The sequence below is a fragment of the Sturnira hondurensis genome, unplaced genomic scaffold (genome assembly GCF_014824575.4).
Source record: "Sturnira hondurensis isolate 20B ecotype Veracruz unplaced genomic scaffold, ASM1482457v3 Scaffold0022017, whole genome shotgun sequence".
Taxonomy (NCBI): domain Eukaryota; kingdom Metazoa; phylum Chordata; class Mammalia; order Chiroptera; family Phyllostomidae; genus Sturnira; species Sturnira hondurensis.
In genome coordinates, this window is record NW_028094648.1 from 2,454,130 (window position 1) to 2,472,375 (window position 18,246).

An 18,246-nucleotide genomic window follows, 5' to 3' on the forward strand; every position below is an offset into this window, starting at 1 on the left:
TCATAACATTTTAATTATATATCTTGCAAAAAGATAATTAGTCCATATACAAATCAAATTTCACCTTTCAGGAAGGAGGTTTAATCCTTGTTTTATAAAATCTTCCTCACAACAGGTTACAAATAAACATGTAAAAAATGAAATCACACAAATGCATTTCTTTTCTCTTACACTTAAATACTCTAGCAGAAAAGAAAAAAAAAGTCCCAAGTCCAGGAAAGGAGTGAATATTTATAGACCTATATATTGTTCACAATATTTCTTTTTCAGTTAATTTTTATGTGAAGTGAATTCACTTCTTTCTGATTCTTGATGAGGAAAATGAAACTTAAAGATAAACTTTGCAAGTTAGTAATTAACAAGTAGCACCTGGTATAGCCTAATTTTAAAACCACGCCTTTTTTAAAACAACGAATGTGTTCCAAATGTTTTGCATGATTCATAGCTTGGACAAGTTGATCGTCTATACAGTAGATACCTGATAATCAGTGAGTGCTCTTTTATTTTATTATATAACAATACAGTTATTATCATTGGCACATATAGTAGCAATCTCTTAAAAGATAACTTAAAAATTGCGGTCATACATTTTGAGTTTTATTCTTCACCACTCCATAAGCTAGTTGAGAGAACTTCAGCAATTCATTTAAACAACCTATTGTTACATTCTTAGGTTAGCTATGGTATTACTCAAGGTAAACAATGATAAGCTAAAGATATAAACTCTAGTATAGCCATTTACACATTAATTAAAATTGTAGAGTTACTAACTCAACAGAGGAGTTACAGTGGAATACTAAAGCATAATTAATGGCCAACATGAAAATAGATAGAAGAAAGAACAGCAGAAATAAAACAAATATCACAGGTGGCTGGGTGGCAAAGGTGAAGGGATTGAGCCAACAAAGTGTGAATTCACAGATACAGACTCCAGTACGGCGGTTCCCAATAAGAGAGGGTAAAGGCGGGGATAAACAGTGATGGAAGGAGACTTAATGTGAGGTGACAAACTCTCAATACAATATGCAGCTGAAGTATTATAGAACTGTATACATGGAACCTATATAATTTTATTAACCGATGTCATCCCAATAGTTCAGTACAAAAATAAATTTAAAAATTAAAAAATAAAAAAGTTTACAAAATATTACTTACTTTTACCATAGGCAATATGCACTAATACTTTCTCTTCTATTAAAGAAAATATTATGATGGTAAAATTAATAAGTGAAAATATAAAAGCAGTAAGTACTCTTCTCAAAAGTAGTAATTATTATACTGACTAAAAAGCAAGACTCAGTTATATGCTATTTATAAAAGATGCACATATAATATGAAGTTCCAGAAGTTTTTTTTAATTAAAAAATTATACCATGCAAACACTAATCATGAAAAAGACAGAATATACACAATAATAGTAGATAAATTTGACCTGAGGGGAAAAAGTATCAATAGAGGTAGATAATTCTATGATGATGAGAAGAACTATTCATCAAGAAGACATACAAATGTTAAATGTGCGTGTAATCATTAACAAAAAATCAAAACTAAAACAAGCAAAAAACCCTAATTTTCATGTTGAAACATTTGAAAATTAGGAAAAATAACAAATCCACACTTATAGATCAAGATTTCAACACCCTCCTCTCATTAATTAAAAATAAAATAAGTGGAGAAAAAATCTAGTAAGAATAAAAAGATCTACACAATATTATTTCTTTTTTTAAGATTTATTTATTTATCTTTAGAGGGGAAGGGAAGGAGAGAAGGAGAGAAATATCAACATATGGTTGTCTCTCTTGAGTCCCCTGCTGGGAACTGGCCTGAAACCCAGGCATGTGCCCTGACTGGGAATCGATACACAATATTACTTCTATCCTGACTCCTAATAATATCAAAGAAGGTAATATTGTCACATAAATGTTGTATATTTTATCATGTATACATTGATATTATACATAATACATTTCACTTTTCCATATTTAACATAGTCATATATGCCTTGAATGATTTTAAAACATATGTATATCATGTAAAACACTGATGGATTATATTTTATTTGTTTTTTAAATTTTTTATTGTTGTTCCATTACACTTGTCCCATTCTCCCCATTACTCTACACTGCCTTACCCTCCCCCACCTTCTACACTCAATCTTCCTCCCACTCCCTGGTGTCTTTGTCCATGTGTCCTGTATACATTTTCCTTGATTTGCTCTATCCTCTTCTTTCCCCCTCCTCTCTGGTCACTGTCATTTTGTTCTTTATTTCCATGACCTTGGTTCTGTTTGCTTGCTTGTTGGTTTTGTCGATTAGGTTCCACTTATAGGTGAGATCATATGGTATTTGTCTTTCAACACCTGGCTTATTTCATTTAGCGTAACACTCCCCAGTTCCATCCATACTGTCCTGAAGAGTAGCAGGTTCTTCTTTCTTTCTAATGCTTAGTATTCTGTTGTGTAAATGTACCATAGTTTTTTGATCCACTCATTTACTGATGGGCACCTAGGCTGCTTCCAACACTTGGCTAAATTGTGATGCTATGAACATTGGGGTGCATAGGTTCTTTTGAATTGGTGTTTTCAGAATTCTTGAGATATAACTCCAGCAGTGTATTTTATTTTACATTAACAAATAATGTGAGGTAACTTTATGTTATCTCCCCTATTAAATTTGGTATAGAACATATAAAAAGCCTTTGGCAAAGATACATGATGGATAAATAGATAGATGATATAGATATATATACATGGAAAACTATATGTGGAATTGTGAAATTAATAAACTAAAGAATGATATATCTGTTAACAAAAATATAAATGTATTCAGGCTGTATGAAAAAATAAAGGACGTTTATTTGAGCAATGGAATATTCCAAATGAGCCCACAGATGCAGGTAGCAACCAAAACTGTGCTCCAGGGAGAACAAAGAAAGGCAGGGCTTGTAAAGGCTTGGACTGAGCAGTGCTGTTCTTAAGGGACCATCTTTACATAAATGAAATATTCTGGCTACTTGGTAGTGAGTAGTTCAGCGCAATTTGCAAATAAAGGGTGGTGATAAAACAAAATGGGTAGCTTCTTTGAAAGAAAAAAGAGTAGATGACCCGGTTGTCATAGTGGGCAGGAGATTAAAGTTCAGGCATAGCTCAAAGGTTCAAAATTTCTGAAAAATATTCTGTGTGGAAACTTTGTAAAACAAACTTCCTCATGGCCTCCTGGTTCCATTTTAGTGGCCCACACATGCACGATTCTGCCTTGTCAATTTCCTCTCACGCATCAGAGGTTGTAGGCTCCACAGCTCAGGGACATGTCTCCTAGGCTCACCATTATGTGCTCAGCTCCCAATTCAGCACCCAACCCACACAATGAGTATTCCCCTTTTCCATAACCTGTTTCAGTGATTGGGGATTAGTATAATTGTCCTTTAAAGAAGATTGGCAAAAACCAAGGAAAGAATGAACAATAATGATAGGTTGGAATTCTCTAATATGAAAAACAGTTATTGGTATAGAATGAAATGGTTAAGATTTATTAACTACATAAATTTAAAAGAAGTAGGAGGAGATGCATGGATGAAATACAATCTTAACTCTGAAGAATTGGAGTTAACTTAAAAATTAAAAGGAAATGGATGATTAATGCATTTATGCAATTTTAAATGAAGTTTATGTATAGTAAGTTTATAATGAAACCCTATAATTTTAAGTGTGATCCCAGAGCTACAAACCTTGAAATATAGCAAGTAATAAGTAATACATCCAAAAATTATATATGAAATAAAAGGAAATGGACAATTTGGAAAAATACACTTACAAAGTAAAATGTCAATATTTTCTTAAGTAAAACTTTTAAGTCAGTGAGATTAGATCTCTGACAGAAAATTGGGTACAGAGCATAAATTATAAAAGAAAAATACATAAAAATTGAAAAATCCAAATATCTGTGGGATCAAAATAATGTAAATTTAAATAGCAATGAAATATTTTGATTTCTCAGATTGGCAAAGACTAAAATGAATGACAATATACATTTTGTTGAAGGTGTGGGTGTCAGTCTCTTCAAGCTGAGATGAACAAAAATACCATAAACTGGGTGGTTTATAAAAAACAAATATTTATTTTTATAGTTCCGGAAGCTGGAAGTCCAAAATTATTGGGGCAACAGGTTTGGTGTCTAAGAGACCCCTCCCTTCCTCATTGATGGCCATCTTCTCACTGTAACCTCGTAAAGCAAAAGGAGCTAGGCATCTGTGGGATTGTTTTAATGAGAGCACTAATGTCATTCATGAGAGCTCCAACTTAAGGACCTACCAGCTCCCTAAGGCCCACCTCTGCATCCCACATTGGGTATTAGGCATCAACACATGACTCTTAGGGAGACACAAACATTCAGTCTACAGCAGAGGCAAGGGAGTACTGTCAAACACTGCTTGTCACAGAGCGTTAGAAATGCAAGTGTAGAAATACATGCAAATATTTACCTGTCTCCCACAAGAAAAGGAGAAATATAATATTTGAAAAACAATATTTAATTTCTTTACAAAATATACATAAATGTTGCTCAGCCCTTTATCTTGAAAAATCCAACTATGTTAAGATTTACTTTTTAAAATTAATCTATCAATCACCACTACCTTCTCATTCACTTATGAAACTCTTGCTGTCTGCCAGGCAGTGTTCTTGGTGCTTCTGTTCCTACGATAAGGATAAATGTATAATAATATTTTTTGCTCCCTTCATTTATAGTATTAAAATAACGGAAGCAATGTAAATACTCACATTACACTGATTATAATGCAAATGCATTCATATAGAGATGTGATGCCACCACTAAAATAATGTGGATATGCTTACAAGGTATGAAAGGGTTTTCTTCAGTAAAGTAAATATATCTGAATATAAATCGTGCGAATAATTTGATCTTGCATTTTTTAAAAGTGCATTTGTAGTTTGGATTCGGAAAATTACTTTCTATACTTTCTTTTTTTCATCAGTCATTTTATTTATAAAATGATAACCATGATTTACTCACATAATTAAGATAAAATTTTGCACATGATTTAAAATACAACCTCTGACTCAAAGCATGTTTGAATTTTTTATACCAGTGCTCATAATACTAAAATGACTTTCAAAATTACCTGTAATTTTTTGTTTGTTTTTAATAAAGGGGCTTTGATTTAGTTTCAAAGTAAATTGTAAATTTAGTCTGAAACCATTGCTCATATATTTTTGAAAGTATATACTTATGATTTTATTATGTGGCTCTAAATAAATACTTAGTAATGGATTTGGGTAAAAATATTGTGCATTTACTACTATCTACCGTCAGACACTTTGGGAATACAAAATGTGCTCCCTGCCCACAAGCAGTTTGTTTGCTAATGGGAGGCGGGGTTAGGGGTGGGTGAATTAACATAAGTCAAGATGGGTACAATAGGAGCATCACATCTATAGAAGATTGCCTCTAAGTGTAAATTTTGAAAGGAATCATGGTAAACATATGTTGGAAAAAAGATAATCTTTTAATTTAAGGATTGGCCTGTGAAAAGCTCAAATGAGGAACACTGGGCAAAACAGTAGGACTATGCAGCTCAGTTTAGATCAGGGTGTGCAAATTTTTGGCATCTCTGGGCCACACAGGTAGGAGGATTGCCTTGGGCCACACATTAAACATATAAACATTAATGAAAACTGATGAGCAAGAAGTTCTATGTATGATTTTTGTGATATCCACCACCACAGATAAGCAAAAAAGTCCTCAACCAAAAACCCTAATGATGTGGCAGCCCTTTTGATAATCTTTTAAAATTGTGGAGAAGGTCCCAAGTTGGTGATCACTTATTTAGAAAATGTACATATCTAAGTAATGAAACAGTATAAAACTAAGTAATAAAACTAAGCATTGTGTTCAGTAAATTTACAATTCCGTGTTGTGCTGTGCTGATAGCCATTCTGGGCCATACGCAGCCCGTGGGCCACTGGTTGGACACCTCCAGTTTAGATGAAGACCAGAGGTTGGAAAACCAGACAATGGTCAGAACATGGGAGCCTAGAATATCCAATTTATTAAGTAACATTTCAGTCTGCAGGCAGTGGGGATTTTACAGAGGATTTGGAATGGAAAACTGACATGAACAGATTTTTTTTATTATAAAAAGAACATTAATTAATTAGAACAGAAAGAATTAGAGACAGACGAAACATTACCGGTTTTGGCCAGACTTTTAATATGCAATTCAAGAAGCAGTCTGCCTTTAGGAGATCAGTCTATCAGCAGTCAATTCTCCAGAATAGCCCTCATAAGAAAATCCACCCAAAAATAAAATCACCTTATATGATCCTTACATAATGATACAAAACATTCAAATATCTGTATTAACTCTGCTGCATTTGAATGTTTAGATTCATAGTGGTTTCAAAACCTTCCTGTGTTGGACATAGAATGACAAGAGAAATGGGTCATACTGTCAGTCTAATACCAGGGTTAGGGGGAGAGCATCAGCTCTGATGACTCTGAGAAGGGAGAAGCAAGCTCACATTTCAGCATTTAAAAGTGATTGGAAATAACTTATTAATGAATGGTAGAAATTCAGATAAAGTAGTAATTTAAAATAAGTGTGTATATATGTGTACATGCGTGTGTCTCCTACCCTGAGAGTCTGAATCTAAACAGAAACAATTGAACATATCATAGTATTGACCCTGTCTGCATAGCTCCTCCTGTTGGAGCATTGTCCTGATATGCCAAGGCTGTGGGTTTACCCTTGTTCAGGACACAGAAAAGAATCAATCAGTGAACGGATACTTAAGTGGAATAACAAAGGGATGTTTCTTCCTCTTGGCCTCTTCCTCTCTCCATCTCTGTCCACGCTTCCTCTCTCTTTTTAAAATCAATCAAATATGTGTGCATATATATATATATGTGTGTGTGTGTGTGTGTTTGTGTGTGTGTATATATATATATATATATACATATCTATCTATATATATATACATGAAATAGAGACCAAGAAAGGGAAATCCCATGGCATTAATTAGTTTACCTGAAAATGTCTACTATGAAATCATATTAATAAGTGCTTTATTTGAAAAAATATTTCTAAATAGATTAAAATTAATATCTTTCATTTGATAAGCAACTACTAATCAGACTCTCTGAACACTGGGTTTCCTCCTAGTAGTGACTAATCACAGAAACCAATTCTCCCTCTAGTGGCTAATAATGGAGTTGAGTCCCCAGGAGGTACATATGACCACAAAGATCAGTAATGCAAGAAGGAAACTTACACAGGGCTGGATATAAAGTACAGGACGGCAAATTATAAACAATCTAGCACATACTCTGAGTTGAATAAGGGAAAAACCAGTGTCTTAAATTGGTGCTATAATAAGTCATGGAAAAAGTTGGCCTGTATTGGTCCAGCCAAAGTAATGCCTGCTTGAGGGTGCTTGGTAGGGGACAGGATGTCTTACAGGAGATGGACAGCAATTTGAACATTCCACCTAAAATAGCATATAGTGTGTCCGAGTGTGATATTGTTATGTGACAAAACCCGTATGATTTTATAAGAAAAGATTTTGTAATAAAAAGGGGTGTTGTTTGTGCTTGACCCTGTATTGTGCTTGTTTGAAAGGTGGATCCAAAAAGCACCAAGCCAAGCAACCACAAGCAATGCTGTGTGAAATAACAATAATCTTTAAAAAAACATTTAAAAAATACTTTGAGGCTTGTAAAGGCTGATGAACCACATTATACGGTAAACAATACTTTTACCAAACCAGGTGGAATCTTCCAAATTAAACATAGGTACCACAGGAGTTTTCACTTAGGGATTTTTCTTCACATAGGTATTTCCTAAAGGTGAAAGTCTTGTTAAGTCTTGTATTCAAATTTTCTACTCAGGACAGAAATGTTTTCACTTTTTTGACCAGTCAGTAGAGGAAACTACTATTCCTGAAACAGAGCATAAATTGGATTATAAAATGAAATTTTTAAAAACTATATTCTGGATACCTGACACTATTGATATCTTTCCTCTCCTCTCTTATTGCCCCATGTACACTCTCATTTACAGAGTTGACATATGTGGATTCTTTAAATTTTATTAAGTTAGGAATCAGGAATATTGCTTACTTTGTTTTTTCCTCTCATTTAAATCAGTTGAGTGGACCCACATAAGATGGTTTCTTCACCCTCAAATTTCTATTGCCACACTGATAGAGGAGGACTTTACAATACCGGAACTATCTATAATCCAAAGAAAAAAGATTTTACGCCGCCATTCTAATGGGCTAGTTCCAACATNCAGAGCATAAATTGGATTACAAAATGAAAGTTTTTAAAACTATATTCTGGATACCTGACACTATTGATATCTCTCCTCTCCTCCCTTATTGCCCCATGTACACTCTCATTTACAGAGTTGACATATGTGGATTCTTTAAATTTTATTAAGTTAGGAATCAGGAATATTGCTTACTTTGTTTTTTCCTCTCATTTAAATCAGTTGAGTGGACCCACATAAGATGGTTTCTTCACCCTCAAATTTCTATTGCCACACTGATAGAGGAGGACTTTACAATACCGGAACTATCTATAATCCAAAGAAAAAAGATTTTACGCCACCATTCTAATGGGCTAGTTCCAACATTTCATGTGTGTTCATTGAGCTGGGGATGGATGTGTGGGGTCAGCTCTTTGATGGAACAAAACCCAAATATTTTGAATTCCTCATACAATTGAACAAAATACTGACAAAGTAAAAATTAAAGTGGGGTGGTAGAAAGCTGAGTTCATAAGGTATGATACATGCCTCCACCTCGAATCTTCAGGAAAATTTGTTTACAAAACATTTACAGAGATGACATATCTGAATTAAGGACTGGCCTGTCCCAGGGTAACAAAGTCCCCACTGCACTCTACCCTGGGTAAGCACTCTGATTGCTCTGGGTACAAACCCGGAATCTGCGAGTGACCGACTGCCCTAGGAACTCACCTCAGGCGAGCAGTTGCAGTGCTTGAGTTCTAACAAGCCGTTACAACTATCTTTCTATTTGTACTTAAAGCAAGCAAACAAACAAACAAAAAAATAACTACTTTTGATTTGATCACAAATGATTTTAAGTTTCTTGAGAAGAGTTAGAGATGAAAAAAGATGTTTAATTTAAAAAAATAAAATTCATCCTGGAGTCAACAGAACGTACTGGAAAGCAGAATCATCCATCCCTATGTCAGTTATTGTAGTTTATAATTTTGAGTCCTCATTGGCAAAGTGCGAAGGGGAAAACAGACTTAGACAACAAAAACAGAAGAGTAAAACACATTTTTTAGCTAAAGCACATATTTTGGCAGTGCAATATTAAGAGAGGCGAATAAAATCAAGGTATTGGTTATCAAGGTATTTGGTTTGCTTTCTCCATCTTTAAAAAATGGGGAACTAAGATAAGTGTGTGGGGAAGGGATGGGGATGGAGAAGAAGCTGTATACTGAGGGTGTTTCCTTAAAGGGTTTTTTAGCTTCTCTGATAAACTAAATGTGTATATTCTCCTAAAACTCCTAAGTTGAAACCCTCCTCCCAAATGCGATGCCATTAGGAGGTGCAGTCTTGGCAGGTTGTTAGAATTAGATTACATCATGAGGGCGGAGCCAGCAGGAATAGGACCAGTGCCCTTATAGGAGTCAGGTGGGAGGCTGCTTCCTTTTGCCCTGTGAGGATGCTGTGAGAAGTTGCCATTCTGAAAAGCTGCAACCTGAAAGAGGGCTCTCACCAGAACCCTGCCACGCTAGCACCATGATTTTGGACTTCTCTTCCTCCAAAACTGTAAGAAATGAGTTTCTATTGTTTTTAAGCTACTCGGTGTATGGTATTTTTGTGTCATAGGAGCTGAGGGGGCTAAAACAGGCTTTGTTGTGCTTTGAGTTAGAGATATTACGGATTAGAGGTGAAAATTGTATTGTCCATGTTTTAGTGGAAGCTCTGTAGAGGGAGTACCTTAACAATGCCACCTTAAGAATGGGCAAAGTTAACACATTCATTTCCTCCAAGATACAGCCCAGTTGTCCGAATCCCTCTGTAGAGCCTTAGGCCTTTACCAAAACTCTGGAGTGCCTACCTTTGTATACCAGTGTCAGGAGCTCAGCCGAGCTAGGAGACAGACAACACAACTGCCAGGTAGGGAGTAGACGATTAAAGCAACAAAGTAAAAATGAAAAATTTGGGCCTTTAATCGCTTACTGAGATGATACAAACAAAAATCTAAAACTTGAAGTAATCGCAGCTGTTTTCCCCCAAAGAAAGACAGATGGGTGGAGTGTCTGGTAAATCAGCACAGGTGTGGGGGTGTTGCACCGTTGAGGGCACCATGGATGAAAGGCCCTGGCGGTGTTATGAGCTGTGGAGTCCTGAATCCTGGGGTGGACGTGAGCAAAGGAGTGAGGGTGGGCGTGGGAAAATACTGGCTGCTGAGACAGATTGGGGGACAGTGTTTTCAGTGTTGGCCTTCATGTTCTACCCCACTCCCCAAACGAAGTCTTGGCAGAGGCAGCTGAAGAGGACTGTGGCCAAAATCTTCAGAGAAAGGATACAGCGACATAGAGATGAAACTATCCAGGCTAAGAATGTGAACATGCAAAGGTCGTGACCAGAGAGGGGCGCCTGAGACACCCTCAGAGACGTCAAGTGTGCTGGCTCTGCACCCAGTGTGGTGTGGGAAGGACAGCTTTCCCTAGACAGGCCTGATAGATATAGACTTTGTGATTGCCTGTTATGTCAGGTCTAAACAAAAATCACATACAGTTTTGTAACCAGGAGCCAAACACTTCAACTAGTTTTACCACTCAAAAAAATAAGTTGATCACAATTGCTTTGACCTGTTCCACAAGAGTATTGAAAGATTTCTGAGAATACTGCATATGTGATTGTAAGATTAAATAATAACTAATAATATTACTGTTTTTGAAAAGATAGCCGCAATAAAAGATTCCACAATAAAAAGAAAAAAATAGTAAAAATTATTTTGTTTTCATTGACTAATGGATTAACATGATACATTCTTTAATTTTAGAAGTGAATATATTCTGAAGAAAGTCGCATATAAATTAATAATTATGGAAAATTCAAACCAATTTCTGATGTATTGAGTGCTATAAAAATAAAAAAGATAATCAATAAAATAGAGAGCAATACACGAGAACAATTTTAGCTTTTAAATAACCATGCAAAACCCAGAGAAACATTTAAAGTGTTAGGCCAGTTTTCACTGAGACTGTGACTGTATGATAAATTTATTCTCTGGGTATGTAGAAGTTGAAGGAAAGTTTATGTGATTGAAAGTAGTATGACAAGATTTTAACAAGACACGATAAATCACAATTGCCTATTTCATTCTGATATTTCTGGAAATCCTCAAAAATAGATAAGAGAGAAAGCACAGGGAAAAACTAAATATAGTGCACATGTCGGTATGTGTGTCTGCGGGTATGTGTGTAGCAAAATCCTTTCTTTGCACTTCTGCTGGGTTCCTCAGCTCTAATCCACCTCATGTTTACATGAGGCCAAAGAAAAAGCCTGGCGATTTCAGGCAGACATAAGCTTTACTGCATCGTTCAAGCTTCAAGCCAGTAAAAGGAAAGTCTAATGAGAACATTCTGCAAAATATGTATAATGGACGGTGTCATCCTCAGAAAATAGGCTCAGGCCCAAATTATTTTATGGAGAAAAGGATTTAGCTAACCATTCTTCCTGTCAGAGTGTCATAAAACGCGTCTTCCATGCTCTTAAAGTAGTACTAAAATTTGAATCTTACGTACTACAATGCTGGTTTCTAGATTTTAATGAATTAAGTTACATAATTTTAGGAAAAGGAAATAACAGTATTCAGAGGACTATGTTGGATCAAATATAGAGGGAGTAAGAAAAAGAGGCAGAAGAAAAACTTGTATCGCAGTTTCTCTCCAATAACCGTCGCTTAGCTGAAGGTGGAAGGAAGAGTTTGACACTGTGGCAGATGAGGTGGTGCTTGGCCGTGCTTTGTGGGTAAGCACACATTCATCAAGTTCTGGAGGCGGAGATTTATACTAAATGCCATGGACAGAAAGCAAAATGAATTTGTATTCAATGGATAGAGTCATAACTTTAAATTATATGATGAAACTACTGCTTATTAGAAGTGGAAATTTAGATAGCCTAACTCATTCAACATTTATTGTATTAATTTAAATAACTAGAAAGATCCAACTTATCTAGATGTATATGCCAACACAATAAGAGATGAGGTGAGGGAATATATTTAAAGGAAGGCTACATTTGTTTGTTGCTTCAAATTTATTATGCTCGACTTTGTTTAAAGATCCATTGTGTATTAAAATAGATTTATTTCACAATAAATCTATTATTTGCTACATAATTTTTTAAATTTTAATGCAAACTTAATTATCATCATGGTTATAAACAAATAAAAATGTCTATTATCATTGGCATTTAGATGCCTTTAAGCACTACACTTAAAGGATATTTACTACTTAAACTGCATATGAAAATCTTCAGATGTTAACTCTAGTGACAGAAGTAGAACCAGAATCTATTATTTAAACTCCTTTTCTTCACCAGCTGATAAGTTCCCTGGGATACATTGTATTTTTGTTGTCTGTGGTCGGGTTATACAACTGATGATTAAATTTCACCTTGGTTGATGAATCTTGAAAGTAATCAGGTAAAACTCGGTCTACCTTTATTATGGAAACTTTATTGTGGAACACCAGGCTATCACCTCTGTTTCTGTCCTGTTTCCCTCTATTTCTATTCTCTCTCTCTCTCTCTCCTCTACCTCTCCTTCCTCCTTCCCTCTCTCATAATACATACTGTGTATTTCATAATACATATTACAAAATGATCACAACTCTAGCCAATGCCATCCCCATACATAGTTACAAATTGTTTTTCTCATGAGAACTTTGAACATCTGCTCTTAGTAACTTGTACATGTTGATGCCTTCGCCCATTTCATCCAACCCCTAAACCCCCCACCTTTAGTCACCTGTTACCTGCATCTGAGTTTCATTTTGTTTGTTTGCTTAGATTACACATATAAATGAAATCAAACAGTATTAGCCTTTCTTTGGTTGACTTATTTAACTTAACATTATGCCCTCAAGGTCATCCATGTTATTGCAAATGGCAAAATTTCATGGTGTTTTATGGCTGAGTACTATTCCATTGTGTGTGTATGTATGTATTGTGTGTGTACACACACAAACACATGATAACAGTGTATGTACCCATTCATTTATTGGACACTTAAGCTATTTTCATGTTTAGTTATTGTAAATCATGCTATAATAAACATGAGGATGCATATAATTGTATTTAAATTAGCATTTCATTTTCTTTAGGTAAACACCTAGAAGTGAAATAGCTGGATTGTGTGGCAGTTCTATTTTTTATTTATTTTTTATTTGTTTGTGTTTTTAATTGTTGTTCAGTTACAGTTGTCCTGCCTTTTTCCCCCTTGTTCACCCCAACCTTGTCTCCCTCCACTCCTATAAGCAATCCTCTGTCATTGCCCGTGTCCATGAGTCCTCTGTTCATGTTCCTTTGGTTGGTCCTTCCCCTTCTTTTCCCTGTTATCCCCTCCCCCATCACCTCTGGTCACTGTTTATTTTTAAAAAATTTTTTCAGGAACCTTCATATTGTCTTCTCATAGTGACTAAATAAATTACACTCCCACCAAAAATGCACCAGGGTTCTCTTTGTCTACTTTTCCCCTAATACTTGTTATATATTATGTTTTTGATAATTGTTATTGGAACAGTTGTGAAGTGACATCTCACTGTAGTTCTAATATGCATTTTCATAATAATTAGTGATGTTGAACATCTTCTCATGCATCTGTTGGCCATCTGTATTTCTTTTCTGTAAAAGTCTATCCGATCCTCTGCCTTCTTTTTAATCACAGTGTTATTTTTTGGCTATTGATTTGTATGAGTTCTTTATATATTGTAGATTGGCCCACTTATCAGATATGATTAGTGAATATTTTCCCCTGATTAGTAGGTTGCCTTTACATTTGGCTTATGGCTTTCTTTGCTCCATGGAAGTTTTAATTTGATGTGTTTCCACTTGCTTATTTTTTATTTTATTGTGTTTTCTTTTGGTGTCAGATCCAAAAACTCAACACCAAGACTCATGTCAAGGAGTTTACCCCTTATGGATTCTTCTAGGAGTTTTATAGTTGAAGGTCTTATATTCATGTCTTTAATTCAGTTTGAGTAAATTTTTCTCTTTGATGTAATATAGTGGTTGAGTTTCATGTTTTGAAGTGGCTGTCCATATTTCCAAACACTGTTTATTGAAGAAACTGTCCATTGTATATTCTTGGCTCCTTTGTCATAAATTAGCTGACCATATATGTGTGCATTTATCTGTGGGCTGTCTATCCTCTTCCATTGATCTATGTGTCTGATTTAATGCCAATACCATGCTACTTGAATGACTATAACTTTGTAATATTATTTGATACCAGGGCGTATGATGACTCTAGCTTTGTTCTTCTTTCTAAGCTTACTGGCTATTGGCTGGCTATTCTGGGTCTTTTAATATTTCCATACAAATTTTAGGATATTTTGTCCTATTTTGATGAAAAATGTCATTGGAATTTTGGTAGGGTTGCATTGTATCTATAGATAACTCTGGATAGCATGGTTATTTTAACAGTATTAATTCTTTCATTCTATGAGCAAATAATATTTTCCTATTCATTTGTGTCTCCTCCTGTTTCTTTCATTGTCTTATTGTTCTCAATGTACAGATCTTTCACCTCTTTCACATTTATTCCTAAGTATTATATTATTTTTGATACAATTGTAAGTGGATTGCTTTCTTTATTTCTCCTTGCAATAGTTTGTTACTAGAGTATAGCAACACAACAGATTTTTCTATATTGATTTTGTGTCCTTCCATTTTACTGAATTAGTTGTTTTGTTCTAACAGTTATTTTTTTCAGAGTTGTCAGGCTTTTCTATCTGTAATACAATATCGTTTTCAAATAGTGAAAGTTTCAAATAGTGAAAAATTACTTATTTGTGCCAATATGGATGCTTTCTTATTTATCTTGCCTAATCCCTAAGACTGTGACTTCCAATGCTACTTTACATAAAATGTTGAGAGAAGGCATCCTTGTCTTGTTCCTGATCTTAGAAGAAACCATTTCAGTTTTTTCACCATTGACTATGATTTAGTTGTGAGCTTCTCATATCTGACCTTTATTATGTTGAGGTACATTCCCTGTACATCCACTTTGTTGAGAATTTTTATCATAAAAAATGTGTTCTGTCAGATGTTTTTCTGCGTCTGTTGAGATGATCACATTTTTATCCTTCATTTTTTAATGTGGCGTATTACATTTGTTACTTTGCTAACGTTAAACCATTGTGCATCCTTGAAATTAATCACACTTGATCATGGTCTATAATCCTTATAATGATTATCAAATTTGGTTTGCTAATGGTGTATTAAGGATATTTGCATGTATGTTTATCAGGGGTATCAGACCGTAATTTTCTTTTGTTGGGGGGGCGGGGCTGCAGTGCTCTTTTTCTGGTTTGGGTATCAGAGTAATGCTAGCCTCATAAAGTGTGTTTGGAAGTACTCCCTTTCCACTTATATATTTAAAAAGTTTACAGCCCTGGCTGGTGTGGCTCAGTGGATGGAATGCCAGTCTCTGAGCTAAAGGGTTGATGGTTTGATTCCTGGTCTGGACACATGCCTGGGTTATGGGCTGGGCGCCTGGTTGGGGGCGTGCAAGATACAACTGTTCTATGTATCTCTTGCATATTGTTGTATTTTTCCCTTTCTTTCTTCCTTCCCCCTCTCTAAAACTAAATGAATAAAATCTTAAAACGTTGATGGTATTATAAAGAAATGTAAGGAAGTAATTAAAGAAAAAAGAAATCATTTATGAAGGATTGGTATCAAGCTGGTATTCACCAGCAAAGTAGTCTTGTCCTGGACTTGTGTTTATTGGAAGGTTTTTAATTATTTACCAAAATTCTACTAGTAATCAGTTCATTCAGATTTTATATTCATGATTCAGAGAGATTGTATGTTTCTAGGAATGTATCTATTTCTTTTAGATTGTCAAATTTTGGGCTATAATTGTTACTGGTACTCTCTTATGATCCTTTGTATTTCTGTGGCATCACTTGTAATGTCTCTTCTCTTTCTGGTTTTATTTTATACTATCTCTTTTTATCTAAGTTAAAGTTTATCTTTTCAAATAGCTCTGATTTTACTCCCTTTTCAGTGTCTATTTCATCTATTTCTGCTCTGGTCTTTATTGTTTCCTTTATACTAGTTTTGGGCTTTCTCTCTCTCTCTCTTTAGTTTCTTTAAGTGTAAAGTTAGATTTTTTGAGATTTTTCTTGTTTCTTTTTTAATTATATTTTTCTTTTACCATTTAACCCCCTTACACTCTCCTCTCCCCTGCAATCACCACACTGTAGTCCACGTCTATGAGTGCATTTTCCATTTTGCTCTATCCCTCCACCCCCTAACCTCCCCTGCCTCATAGCCGTCATCCTGCTGTGACAGGAACTCACTCCCCATAGTGTCCAAGGCATTATGGCTGAGACAAGACAAATTCACACTGACTACCAAGTCCTGTGGAGGAAAAGGGACAGCATAGCCATACACTCAAGGGAAGAGCGCCTCAGAGCATCTCAGCCACTCTCAAGAACAGAGCACACCAACCCTTGCCTTAATAGGATTTTATTGGCTTTAATTTGCATAGGAATACAGGGTGTATATGGAAAGCTCACCAATCATTGTCAGGTAGTAATGATCAAATAGATAACATTCAAAGAACCCTGAAGGCCTATTTTGAGTCAGAATCAAATAGCTAAAGGGCCATAAAACTTTGGGGAAACAAACTGATTTCATGCTTGGACCCTTATCATTTAAGTTGAGGATATTAGCAAACCAGGTTTGCTAATTTTACATATTCTTTCTTAGGCATGATCATTCTAGGGAACCCACCCTTTCCAGCACAGGGTGGCACCCACCTCTGGCATTGTTTCAGCCTTAGGTCAAAAAGGGGAAATAAGGCAGCCAAGAGATTAGGAGACTTCTTGCAGACAGAATGAGGACTCAGGCTATGTCAAAGCCGAGGGGTGAGGGTCCATCACCCCCTTTTTCCATAGTCCCCTAAGTCCTTCCCTGAGGGCCCCCTCGTGACCCTACCTGTTTAAGGTGGTCCTTCCCTTGAGGAATCTTACCCATCATTGGCTAACCAGTCATGCACTGGAGGCCAAACAGGGTGAACTAAAGTGGGCAGATGCAGTGCTCCTGCCAGGGGGATAAGCTTTGTCTCCTTAGTGGCTTAGAGTCCCAAGACCTCTCACTCAGCCTTAGCCATAGGGGGGTTCCGTTTTCTGAAACCAGGCATGGAGGTTCCCAACAGTGCTATCTATGAGTCTGTCTCTGTATTGCTTGTTTGTTCAGTCTGTTCATTCGATTTCACATATAAGTGAAATTATAGGTATTTTTCTTTCCCTGACTGGCTTATTTCAGGTCCATCCATGGTGTCTCAATGGGTAACATTTTCTTCTTTTTATGGCTGAGTAATATTCCATTATATAAATGTCCCATTGTTGTTTTATTCACCATCTACTGATGGGCACTTGGATTGCTTTCATATCTTAGTAATTATAAAAAACACTGTAATAAACATAGGAGTGCTTGTGTTCTTTTGAATTAGTGTTTTGGGTTTCTTCAGATATATTCCCAGAAGTGAGATTGCTGGGTCAAAAGGCAGATACATTTTTACTTTTTTGAGGTAACTCCATACTGCTTTCCACAGTAGTTTCACCAAACGGCATTCCCACCAACAGTGCACAGGGGTTCCCTTGGCCCCACAGGCTCACTGGCACTTGTTTATTTACTGATGATAGTCATTCTGACAGGTGTGAGATGATCTCATTGCAGTTTTAATTTGTTTCTCTGATGATAAGTGACACTGAGCATCTTTTCATGTCTATTGGCCATCTATCTGTATGTCCTCTTTGAAGAAGTGTCTATTCAGGTCCTGTCCCATTTTTTAATTGGGTTGTTTGCCCTTTTGATGTTCATTTTTGTAAGTTCTTTATAATTTTTGGATATTAACCTTGTATCAAATATATTGGCAAATATACTTTCCCATTCCATAGGTTGTGTTTTTACTTTGTTGATATATTTTTTTTGTAGTACAAAAAC

General features: G+C 35.6%; 1 long non-coding RNA gene across 1 annotated transcript in view; it reads left to right on the plus strand.

The window, feature by feature from the left end:
- Positions 1 to 9,754: 9,754 nt before the first annotated feature.
- The window catches only part of LOC118978651 (uncharacterized), a 30,231-nt gene continuing 21,739 nt past the window's right edge, over positions 9,755 to 18,246 (plus strand). The window contains exon 1 of the long non-coding RNA XR_005064766.1: positions 9,755 to 9,822. This is a non-coding gene — a long non-coding RNA (uncharacterized LOC118978651). The remainder of the gene's footprint in view (positions 9,823 to 18,246) is intronic.